This window comes from Chenopodium quinoa, unplaced genomic scaffold (assembly GCF_001683475.1).
Source record: "Chenopodium quinoa cultivar QQ74 unplaced genomic scaffold, ASM168347v1, whole genome shotgun sequence".
In the NCBI taxonomy this organism is placed as follows: Eukaryota; Viridiplantae; Streptophyta; class Magnoliopsida; order Caryophyllales; family Amaranthaceae; genus Chenopodium; species Chenopodium quinoa.
The window spans coordinates 1,790,194-1,802,782 of NW_018744996.1; positions in this window are offsets into that span (position 1 = coordinate 1,790,194).

Consider the following 12,589-nt stretch of genomic DNA (forward strand, 5'->3'; position numbering starts at 1 on the left):
ATAATAACTGAGGGTTTTTTTTTTACGAATAATAATAATAATAAAAATGATGAAAATAACTCAAAGAAATTGGGAAAAGAAGGAAATTTGTAGTATTTATGGGTTTTTTGAAAGTATATCAAAATATATCAAAATGCATGTCTATTTATAGAGAAAAAAAAAAATCTATCCGTTGGTGAATTTTGTTTTTTTTTTTATAATTACAACGGTTATATTTACCTTACAAAAATATAACCGTTGTAATAAAAGCAAAAAAATATGATTGGTTGGAAGGACAAAGCCTGATGCGTGTCGCATCCCCATTGGCTGGGTCTGACGCGCGTCAGGCCAGCTTCCCCCTTATTTTTTTTCCCTTTTTGCCCCTCAAAACGGCGTCGTTTCGCCCTTCTTTAAGGCAAAACGACGTCGTTTTGCAAGCCAGAAAGGAAAAAAAAAAGGGAAAGCAACGTGTACATGTGGGGCCCACCGGTTACTGTTCACGAGTATTTCCCCTCAACTCTTGTGCGTTTTCCATAGCTCTCAACGGTGAGGGTTTTTTTCCCTCACTAACGTAATGCTCGGGTATTTTTTTTACACCTTTATTTTTACTCGTGAGGGCTTTTTTCCTCACTGCCGGGAGTGCTCTAAAGAGTCGTCGCAAGAACTAGTAGAGCAGTTGATAGAAGGACAGAGTAACTTTTGTTGTGGAAGAGCAAATCACAAAGGACTAGGATTAACAACAAAAGGGTTGGATTTTGATTTTGATGTTATAGTGGGGTAGCTAAGTTTGATATTTTTTGTAATTGGATATTAAGTTTGGAGAAGTAGAATTAGAGGGTAAATTTGTAGACTTAGAGGCTACGAAGTTAAATTAGGATATTTTTTTTTTTTTTTTTTTAAAAAAATGTATTGCATAATGATATACTGTTGATAAAAACACAATTTATGCTCACCATTATAGAATGGTATAAAATATGGATATAACTCATATAAGGAAATACTACACTATTTTAATCATATATATTAGATATTTTGGAATCAAGGAAATCATATTGACATATTCATATACTATGCCTAATTATTCTCTTATTTCCTTCCCATATATCTTTTGTTTATCATTTTTTTTTTGAAGATTAGCTTTTGTTTATTACTTCGTATTCTTTATGACATTCTACTTTCTTGTGTTTTTTTTGATAATTAACAATAATATATACTACATTTTTGCTTACATTTAGTCATATATGATAGCATATACATATTGTTTTTGGTGTTATAGCATATACATTATTTACTATTAATTTAATAAGATCACTATTCAGAATCTTGCTTTATAATTTATACACTGCTCAAATGCCTTATTTTATTAACTAAAATCTATAATATCATTTTATATGATATAAAATATTTGTATTGTTTATACTACCATATTTAGTTATATAAGATATCCTATATATTATTTACTTTATTTAATGAGATCGAATATTGATTATTAGTAACTAAAAATATTCCTTTAGATTGCATATTAATATATTGCAATAAACTTTAAAATTACCATAAATAGTATTATGTAATTAGGCGGGAAAATTTTCATTATAAGAGCGACATGTGTCAAGTTTTAGGTTGAGCGTTCTATGTTTTAGTATATACTAGATTAGTCTCGTACGATGCACGATTTGATCAAATAAAATTTTCTAAATTTATTAATTTTTTCATACCAAAATTAAAAATAAAAATAGACGATTTTAAATTGAATGATGAAAGAGTATCCAAGGAAGACAAATTAAATAATTATCATTAAATTAAAATAGACCATTTTTCATAATTTCATACTAATAATAATGTAATTGACCAGAATTTTAATAAAATAAAATAAAATTCACAAAACGATGACACCATTTATCGTTTTGGAGGGATAATATTTAATGACAACATGACATGTGTCAAATTTTAAAATAGAATGATGTCAGCTGTTGCTACTTTATATATATATATAGGGTTGGGATCCGATGAGAAGTAGACTTATTGTGAGAAGATGAGAAATATAGATACATCAAAAGTATCATAAAGATACATTAAAATTATGTTGTAGATACATCAGAAATACATTATAGATACATCATCAACACATTATAAATACATCGAAAATACATTATAAATACATTGGTAATGTATCATAGATACGTCAAAAGCATATTATATATACATTTAAAATATTAAATAGAGAGGAAGAAGCGAGGAACCGTCGAAATTAGTGCTTCGAAATAATTATGCGTTGGTAACAAATTATGTATAGCTAGCTTTATAGCTGGGTCAAATAAACTACTCGTACTCTTACCTCTACCAATGGATGTGAATGCATTTCAAAATCTTAAAAAAAGGTAGTACATGAAACAATTTCTGCAAGTGATTCTTCGATTAATATAATTTGATTCGAAATTTGCAAAAGAATCCACAAAACAATATGAATTTAAAGAGAAAGTAGCGGTTGTGAAGGACAAAAATTGAATAAAGACAAAGCATAGTTGTGAGGTAGCGGAGACGGTAGTTGCGAAGCGGTTACCTCCGGCATCGTTGCTGGTCAGAGGAGAGAGAAGAAGTATGGGGGATTGGGGGTAGTGGCTGTTTCTTCGATGGAGTGATCATTGAAGAGCAGTTTTGTTACCCAATTAAGTAAGTTTGGTGAAAATTACCAATTATGCCATTAATGAGGTGGGTTAAATACCAACCATTGTATTTGACAAATCTAAGCGTTGTAATTGCTTCTCACACTTCTCACAATAAGAACACTTCTCACATGAGCCATATATATATAATTTGGAGGGGGAAAAACGCAAATTTTAAGGCGAAACCATGTCTATAATTTTGAACATTTAGGTAAAATATATGAACAATTGCAAATTTTTAACTAAGTGAATAAAAATATATTCTCTCTCTTCTCTTCTCCTCCTCTCACACTTTGTTAAACTCAAGAAAGATTGGAGAAAACGGGTTGGCCTCGTATTGATATTACGACAATATATATAGTATAATACAAAAGGATACCTAACTTGCCTAAAATTCCTCAAAGGATAATTGACAAATGTAAAATATTAACATAAACCAATCGACTTCTAACACTCCCCCTCAAGTTGGAGCATGTAGATCACGAATGCCCAACTTGCGTAACAGAAAACCAAACTGTTGTCATCCAAGAGCCTTTGTAAGAATATCTGTCAACTGATGATTCATCGGAATATATGAAGTAGAAGTATTACCCTTCAACAACTCATCACGAACAAAATGACAATCTACCTCAATATGCTTCGTACGATCATGAAACACCGGATTTTTAGCAATATGCAAGGCCGACTAACTATCACAAAATAATTGCATAGACTTCGAATGACCAACACCAAGAGAAAGCACTAACGCTTTCAACTGCTTCAGCTCACAAGTAGCAACTGCCATTAAACAGTATTCGGCTTCGGCTAACGAACGAGATATGGTAGGTTATTTCTTAGTCTTCTAAGAAACAGGCGAACGACAAAGGAAAACAAGATAACCTGTCAAAGAACGCCGAGTCAGTGGACACGCGGCCCAATTACTATCACAGAGCGTCGTCAAGCGCAAATCTTTCATAGGTCGTAACATAATGCCTTGTCCAGGATTACCCTTGAGGTAGCATAAGACACGAAGAGCCACATCCCAATGAGAAACTAGAGGATTACTAAAAAACTGCGCCAAAACATGCACCGAATAACTCAACTATGGGCAAGTGACTGACAAATAAACCAATCATTCAACCAACCGATGATATTGATCCGGATGAGCAAACGACTCACTTGAAGCATGTGCAAGTCGATGATTATGCTCTATCGGAGTATCAATGGGTATGCAACCCAACATACTTGCCTCAGTGAAGATATCCAAAGAGTACTTTCGTTGAGAAAGAAGGATACCTTCTGGACTACGAGCAACTTCAATGCCTAAGAAGTACTTAAGAACACCCAAATCCTTCATATAGAAGCATTTTCCACAAATAGCCTTAAAACCGAACTATATCATCATGAGAGGACCCTGCAATAATCAGATCATTGACATAGACAAGAACATGCAAGGAAACACTGCCCTGTACATAGCTAAACAGAGAATAATCAGCATAGGAGTTTTTAAACCCAAAATCTCACAGATCACTAGACAGTTTCGAGAACCACTGCCTCAGGGCTTGTTTCAAGCCATATAAAGACTTCCGCAACCTGCAAAATTTTCCAGGTGTCGGAGTATCGTACCTTAGAGTAAACTGCATATATAATTCTTCATCCAAATCACCATGAAGAAAAGCATTATGAGCAACCATCTGATGTAACTCCCAATTAAAAGATACAGCAACAAAGAGAAAAAGACGTAGCGTACTCATCTTTGCAACAGGAGCAAACGTCTCATTATAATCAACACCGATAACCTAACGATAGCCATAAACAACCAAATGAGCCTTGAGACGTTCCACCTTTGACTTGTCAGTGTACTTGATTTTATACACCCAACCACTGCCAATCGCCCTTTTTTCCGGGAGGAAGATCCTCAAAGATCCATGTGCCATTACTCCCAAGCGCATCAATCTCATCTTGCATTGCTTTACGCCAACCGACGTCTTTAACCGCCTCTTTGAATGAAGACGGATTCTTTCCCTTTGTTATCGCCATAAAAAACACATGTATATCATAGAAAAATTATTATATTTAACATGACAAGCTATAGGGAAAGTTTACCTAAAGAACGAGATTGAGGAGGGTGTAGTAGGGTCTATATTTTCAGTGATAATAGTATTCATAACATAATGTCGATGCCACGAAGGAGGACGTTTCTCACGATGACCACAACACAAATTATCCAACAAACTCCCCCTCAAATTCAACGACGTCACAACAATATTTTCATTAACTATTTCTTGCTCAACAACAATATCCGAGCGTGAAGTTACGCCACCAAACGAACCCACATTACGAGGCAGCTGTGACAAAGTTGCGGATTGAGCATGGAACTGTCCAGCTTCGAACCGTAGTGCTGGCTCAGCTGCTGCCTATGTCGCGCGCTAGGCGTGGTTGCTGGTGTCGCGAGCTGTGCCGGGACGTGCTGGCAAGAAGACGCTGGAAACCTAGCGGACAAGTCAGAAATCTGAGGCTGGCTGGCTGGCTGATTTACAGCCTACAAGCGCAGGAAAACCTGCGGGCAGATCAGTAGGGTGAGTAGAAGACGTTGTAGCCTGACTGCGGCTGGGCAATTGCTCCCGTGGCCAGGCTGCGGTCCTGACAGCCGCATCATCTATGGCGCCCATTTGCGCACCTTGAACATTACCATAATCCTCAACATCATCCCAAAGCGGGGGATTTAAAACATATTTTCCCATAATAAACGCTGCGCATCAGGAAGGGACTCAAGATATAGAAACTTATCTTCGAAAAATTGAACATCTCGACTTACAAAAAATTCATAACCAAATCATTAAGTCACCACCCTTTCTTGCCATGAGGATAACCTACAAAGATGCACTTTTGCGAACGAGGATCAAATTTATCCTTAATCCAAGGTCAATTTGCAGCATATATAACATAGGCAACCAAAAACCCGCAAACTGTCATAGGAAGGAATTTGACCGAACAAGCACTCATGCGGAGTTTTTCCATCAAGAACCGGGGTCGGAGTACGATTGATAAGATGAACCGCAGTCATATATATAACACACTCCCCCTAAAAATACTTTGGCAATTTTGCTTGAAACCGAAGAGCATGAGCCACATTTGAAATATGACGATGTTTGCGTTTAACTCTACCATTCTGTTGAGCCGTGTCAACACACGATGTTTAATGCAAAATGCCTTCTGAGCAAAGAAACACCTCAAATAAAAGAATTCTTGATCATTATCACTACGAACCACCTTCACTTTCCGGCCAAATTGAGTCTTAGCCATAGCAAAAAACTCACAGATCAACTGTGAAGCTTTATATTTACCAACCATTAGAAACACTTAAGTAGCACGAGAAAAATCATCAACAATGGTTAGGAAATAACGAGCATCACAACTAGAAGCAATTTTATTCGGACCAAATATCACAATGAATTAGATCAAAAATTTCAGATGCTTTATTAATACTTAATGGAAACGAGTTTTGGAGTTGCTTCCCTATAAAACAAACGTTATAATCAAAAGAACAGTCAGAGTTACTACTATGAGTACTACGACTACTAAAAACTCCCGGAAGAGAGCTCACAACTTGCATTGACGGATGCCCGAGACGCCTATGCCATAACAAACTTGCATCTAAAATAACTACTTTGTTCGCCTGCATTCCGAGCACGAACCGGGCGAAAATTTTGACCCCATCACACTGCTCCCCGGCTCCAATCAAGTTCCTCAAACTGCGGTCTTAAATAATGCATAACTTGTCAGTGATCATAATAAAATAGCATTGTTTTTCTAATAGTTAAGACACGGATAACAAGTTGCATTTAAGAGCATGAACATATAGAATACCATCGGACAAAACAACTCTTCCTTCTTTCGTAGCTATCGTGCTCTTTCCATTAGGCAAATGTAATATCCTGAAAATTTCCTTCTTTTAAAATACTCTTTTTTAAGTTATATAACTCCTTATAGGAAATGACCAAAATATTACCGCCACTGTGATAACGGCTAAGGCTATTTTCAAAGTCTCACAGCGAAAGTCTAACTTAAAAACCAACTCTTAAAAATAAATGGCTTGAGTTCACAACCTCGAAACGTAAGTAAATTAAAACATCCATAAGTTGGAACCAATATAAATATGGCCCTTTCAAAACCAATTTAAAATAAAGCATAGTAATGTTAGTCCATGAATAATAAATCAACAACTCAAAAGGTAAAACTAAGAAAACATAACAGATAACTCTCTGCACTCATTCTCTTCATGCTTCAAGTACCTGTCACTTTCTCTTTATTTCAACCCCTCTACTCGCCATATAAATGGGTCATAGTAAGGTCAATCCAAAGGAAAGCCAAACACAAACACAAAAGTACGAATCAGCAAAAGCTGAGTATGTATGCACCTATAGAACTAACGCACTGACATGATCATCCTAGCAATAATAATTAAAACATGCTCGCCATACAATTCACAAGTCAACTTACCTTTGACTCATAACTAGCAATATTAATTATTAATAAATAGCTTTGGATTACACATCGAGCGGATTTCCTTCCTTAACTATCCCTTAATAATAAGGGACCCCTCATTTGGGAGCTAACCAAGCAAGTACCAACTAGTGTCACCTTGTGACGGAATTCTGGCACATAATAATAATAATAATAATAATAATAATAATAATAATAATAATAATAATAATAATAATAATAATAATAATAATAATAATAATAATAATAATAATAATAATAAAAGAAAGTACAACGTCTTGTACCCATGTTGAAGCTATGGTTAAATATAAAACCCCATAACTCCCCCCATATGTTCATACTCTAGGTGTATACGTTCCAAGAGTTTTGGTGCGTATCCTCTTACACTTTACATGATTTACTATATATATATATATATGATATTATAAAAACACGGAGTATTACAGCAAACCGACAGGCGAAGAAATGTCATACAAATCAAAGAAAAGATCAATATCACCGGGCATATGATTGTAAGCACCAGTGTCAAGTGTCAATGAGCAACTCAATAGAATTATACGTACCAAGTTTATTACCATCTAACGAAGAGCTGGACTTTAATTTGACCTCTTTACAGCAGCAATTATTTCCTTCCATTGAGTATTAGAAATCGTAGGAACACTTCCACGATCAGAATCAGAAACCTTCTCATTAGCACCATGAGCACTACCAACGGCATCAGCAAAATCACCCTTGCCTTTACCAGACGACCGACCACCATGACCCCACGACCCCCATCCAGAAAACCATGATGATCATTACAATTGTCTCTATCATGACCAAACTTCTTACAATAAGTACATTCCTTCCGCTCCGATGAACGTCCGGAAGCCGTACCTGTTGCATTAAAACCAACAGCTGCAGAGGAAGAGGCCTCATGAGCCTCGGACACAGACTGCTTATGCTCATCAACAACACCTTTAGCATAAGCAACATTCATAGTAGGCAAAGGATCACTCATCGACAAAGTCGAAACAACTGGCCCAAACTTCTTAGAATCCAAATCAAGACAAAACTGATGCAACATCTCAGTTTTATACAATTTAGCATATTCTTTCGCAGTGAAACAAGTACAAGCAGGCAATTTCAAATAACTAGACAACAAGTTCTACAATTTATTCAATTCACCATAATAAAATGCAACCGAACGACCCCCCATGCTTACAATCAGCAATATCATGCTTAATTTCAAAAATACGGGGAACATTACCAAGAGAATAATGATCACGTAAATCATCCCACAACACTTTAGCATCATAAGGAATAATAACAGTAGAACGAATACTAACATCAAGAGTATTACAAATCCAAGCAACAACAATAGAATTAACAATACCCCACTGTCGATAATCCGCGTGTGTAGCATTGGGCTTGGCAATAGAACCATCCACAAACCCGAGCTTGCTCTTGGAACAAAGGTTGTTGCAAATCGATCTCGACCACTCTTCATAGTTGTCGATGGTAAGCAACACAAGACAAATCACCAACTAAGAACCTTCACTCGGATGAAGGTAATAATCTGTGAGTGGCTCGTACTTAGGAAGAGGAAGAGGAGGAGTAAGATCGCCCTCACCCATTGCAACCAATCACGAGCACACAACCACAACAAATACTCACTAGCAACACGCAACCAATTCAACACACACGCACCACACCACACCCGCACTGCTTGCAACACACTAGCAGCGGCACACAACACGCTACGGTACAACACCAAACTGAGCACTGCACACACACATTACCTCGCAGCACCCAACTAAGCGCCGCACGCACTCCACACAACAAACACAGCAGCACACTCGAGCAGCGCACTACACCACACCTGAGCAGTGCACTACACCACAACAATAAACACAGTAGCACGCAACAAATAGCGCACCACACACACACACACAATGGTGCACCACACACACCGCAACCCAACAATAGCTAGCGCACTACACAGCAACAACAACGCTCTAACCTAAACCAAAACACAATTTAGGGATAAAAAACCCTAATTTAGACCAAACAAATTTTGTGAAAAATAAAATAAAATTGAAGCCTTAATCTTACAAATTGCAGAAAAAGAAAAATTAATTTGATGAACAAACTAGGATCGAAACAAAAAAATCTCTATAAATTAGAGAGACTGTGATACCATGTTAAACTCAAGAAAGATTGGAGAAAACGACTTGGCCTTGATATATATATATATATATATATAGTACAATACAAAAGGATACCTAACTTGCCTAAAACTCCTCAAAGGATAAAATTGAGAAATATACAATATCAACATAAACCAACCGAGTTCTAATACACTTTCCTAATTTCTGATTTCTCTTTCCTCTATTTTCTCTATCCTCTATTATTTTTCTCTCTAGTTTATTTTTCTCTCTCTTGAATTTGTTCATCATTTTTTTTTTATTGAAATCCTTCATAATCATTGTTGATCACCATAGATTGAATTCCTTCATCACCATTGTTGATCATCATAGATTGAATTCCTTCATCACCATTTTTGATCACCATAGATTAAATTTAAATTTCGTTTTCTTCAACCTTCGATTTGAAGCTTTGTTAATGGAGTTTCTGCAATGAAGTGAAACTGAAAATGGCGGCTTCGACGAGGAGAAGGTGGCTAAGACGACGGAGATGATTATTTTCGGATGAGATCCCATTATCTAAAGCACAATGGCTAGGTTTGAGTTTCGAAGTATGTGGCTTTCATATTCTTTTGATTTTTTTTATTAGTGATATTTATGTATTTTATTATGAAAAGTTTGTATTTGGTTATATTTGGTATTTTGAAAATTTTAAGTCAAAATTATGAACGTATGATACTTTTCCTATAAATATATGTTTTTACCGACATATATTTTTGGAATTATGAACATCTTAATTATAATTCTGAACATGTGATACATTACGTATGAACATTTTTTTTAGATCTACGTATTTTTAATCATTTTAAAAAAATTTGGCGATTTGTTCTTTATAATTTATATATCTAAACATTTGGTTATTTGCATATGAAAATATTTTGCTTTCGATTTATGTATTTTAAAAACTTTTTTAAGTTTTATAATTATGAACATATTATGTTAGATATCTGAACATGTATATGTTTTTTATGAACATTTGAGTTAGATCGATATATGAACACAAGTTAATTTGGGTTAAGGAATTATGAACCTCAATTGGGATTTGATATATAAAATGAGCATTTAGTATATTTCAAATGAACATTTAGTACATTATAATGAACATAAAAGAATTTATAATGAATTAATATGATCTATTTTTCGTTAACAATTATATAAATAAAGTTTTAAAATATAGTTACTGAAGATGAACATATAAAATATGAACATGACAACATTAGAATGTGAACATATAATTTTTAAAAATAAACATTGAATTTTTTAAATATATTCATTACACTATTCTATATTGAGCATCAATAAATATGAACACGACACTACTCGAATTTGAACATTTATTATTTGAAAATGAACATTGAAGTTAAATTTTAAATATGAACACAACACTATTTTATAATTAACATCAATTTTTTTAAAGAAGTTTGTCTAATTCGGGATAATTCAAATGAACATTTTGTTATAAAATATAAACATTTAAAATTGGATGTTTATGTTCATTTTTTCACCACTACATAAACGAGCAAATGCAACCCATAAAAACCGTTGCAATATGACCAAAAACCGTTGCTATAAACCTATAGCAACGGCCTATGGATCGTTACATCTGAGGTTGTTGCAATAGGGTTAATGAAACACCTTTTTAGACCTGATGCAACAGTCCCTTAGATTTGGTAAATGACCGTTGCAATAGGTCCTATTGCAACGATCCATAATACCTAATGCAACAATCCTAACAACCTTTGCATTAGATCTAATGCAACGGTTACTTTAACCTAATGCAACAACATTGTCTTTTCCGGAACCGTTGCATCATTTCTAATGCAATGTTATTATTTATCTAATGCAACGCGCCATTACTATTACTATTACTATTATTATTATTATTATCATCATCATCATCATCATCATCATTACTATTATTTAATGTTTGTAACAAATAACACAAGGTGACAAATAATATATATATATATATATATATATATATATATATATATATATATATATATATATATATATATATATACAAAATTGAATAATAGTCATTCCATTATCATTAAAAATAACATATTTAATTTACAATAATTTACATTGTCCTAATTAAATCACCTAAGGAATTAACCTATGTATATAAGGTTATAAATAAAATAATTATAAGACCTAATTATATATGTATCTAATTGTCCAACAATATTGTCACAATAATTCCATTATCATTCTTCCTCCTTGATATACGCCATGTGGTTCATCATCACATCACCATGTACCTATATATACAAAACAAAAAACTAAATTACATTAGAGAATATTATCGATCTTTATTTACTACATACTACATAATAATTTACAAAAATACAAAATAATGTGTATAATAACATAAACCAAAATGGAAGAATAAATTTAATGCTTCAAGCTCAAAAGTTAAGAGTCATCGTAGTGTTTAACTAACTACTTAAACTTAAGTTTCCTATTACCTATTTACTTATATGTTAACATAAACAACTCAATATATATTCCTCATTTTAAATAAAATCTTATAATCATATCACTCTTCATTAAAAAAAAAACGTTAGTTTAATTTCTTACTAGATAAAAATGATGAAGAAGGTAATAATTCATATTTGTAATACTACAATGATATGTAGATACCAAGAAAGCCTAAATACTTAATCTAAATGTCAAGAAATTAAATTAAACTACAAACCCAAAAATAACACTTAAATTAAGAAACACCCATAAATATTATCTAAAAAAATAGATGAGCAAATGAAACAAAAACCCCAAGAGAATAACATATTAAGGACTTGAAAGAGCAATATCATGACCAACACTAGTTATAAAATCAATGATTTAAACAAGTCAATAATTACAAACAAAAATTAAGTAAATTTGTAATAAACACATTAATACTACATATAAGAAAAGATTAAAGAAATAAAATTCACATAACAAAAACTTACAAAAAAGATGATAATTGATAGTATTTAAAGGTTGTGGTTGGAACTTGAATAGAGAGACAAGATAGATATAGAGAGAGAAAGAGAGTAGAGGATAAACATGGAGAGAGTATAAGGTAAGAATTTATTTCGAAAAAAAATTATGTCCCGCGCAACAACAATTTTAAATTTTCGGAAAACATTGGGAGCGGGAAACAAGGCATGTTTTTGCATTTTCACATTTTAACACCTAATGCAACGGTCATTTTTGGACCGTTGCAGTAGCCTAAAATGTCGTTGCATTTGATAGGTTGATGCAACGGTTATGTTAAGACCGTTGCAA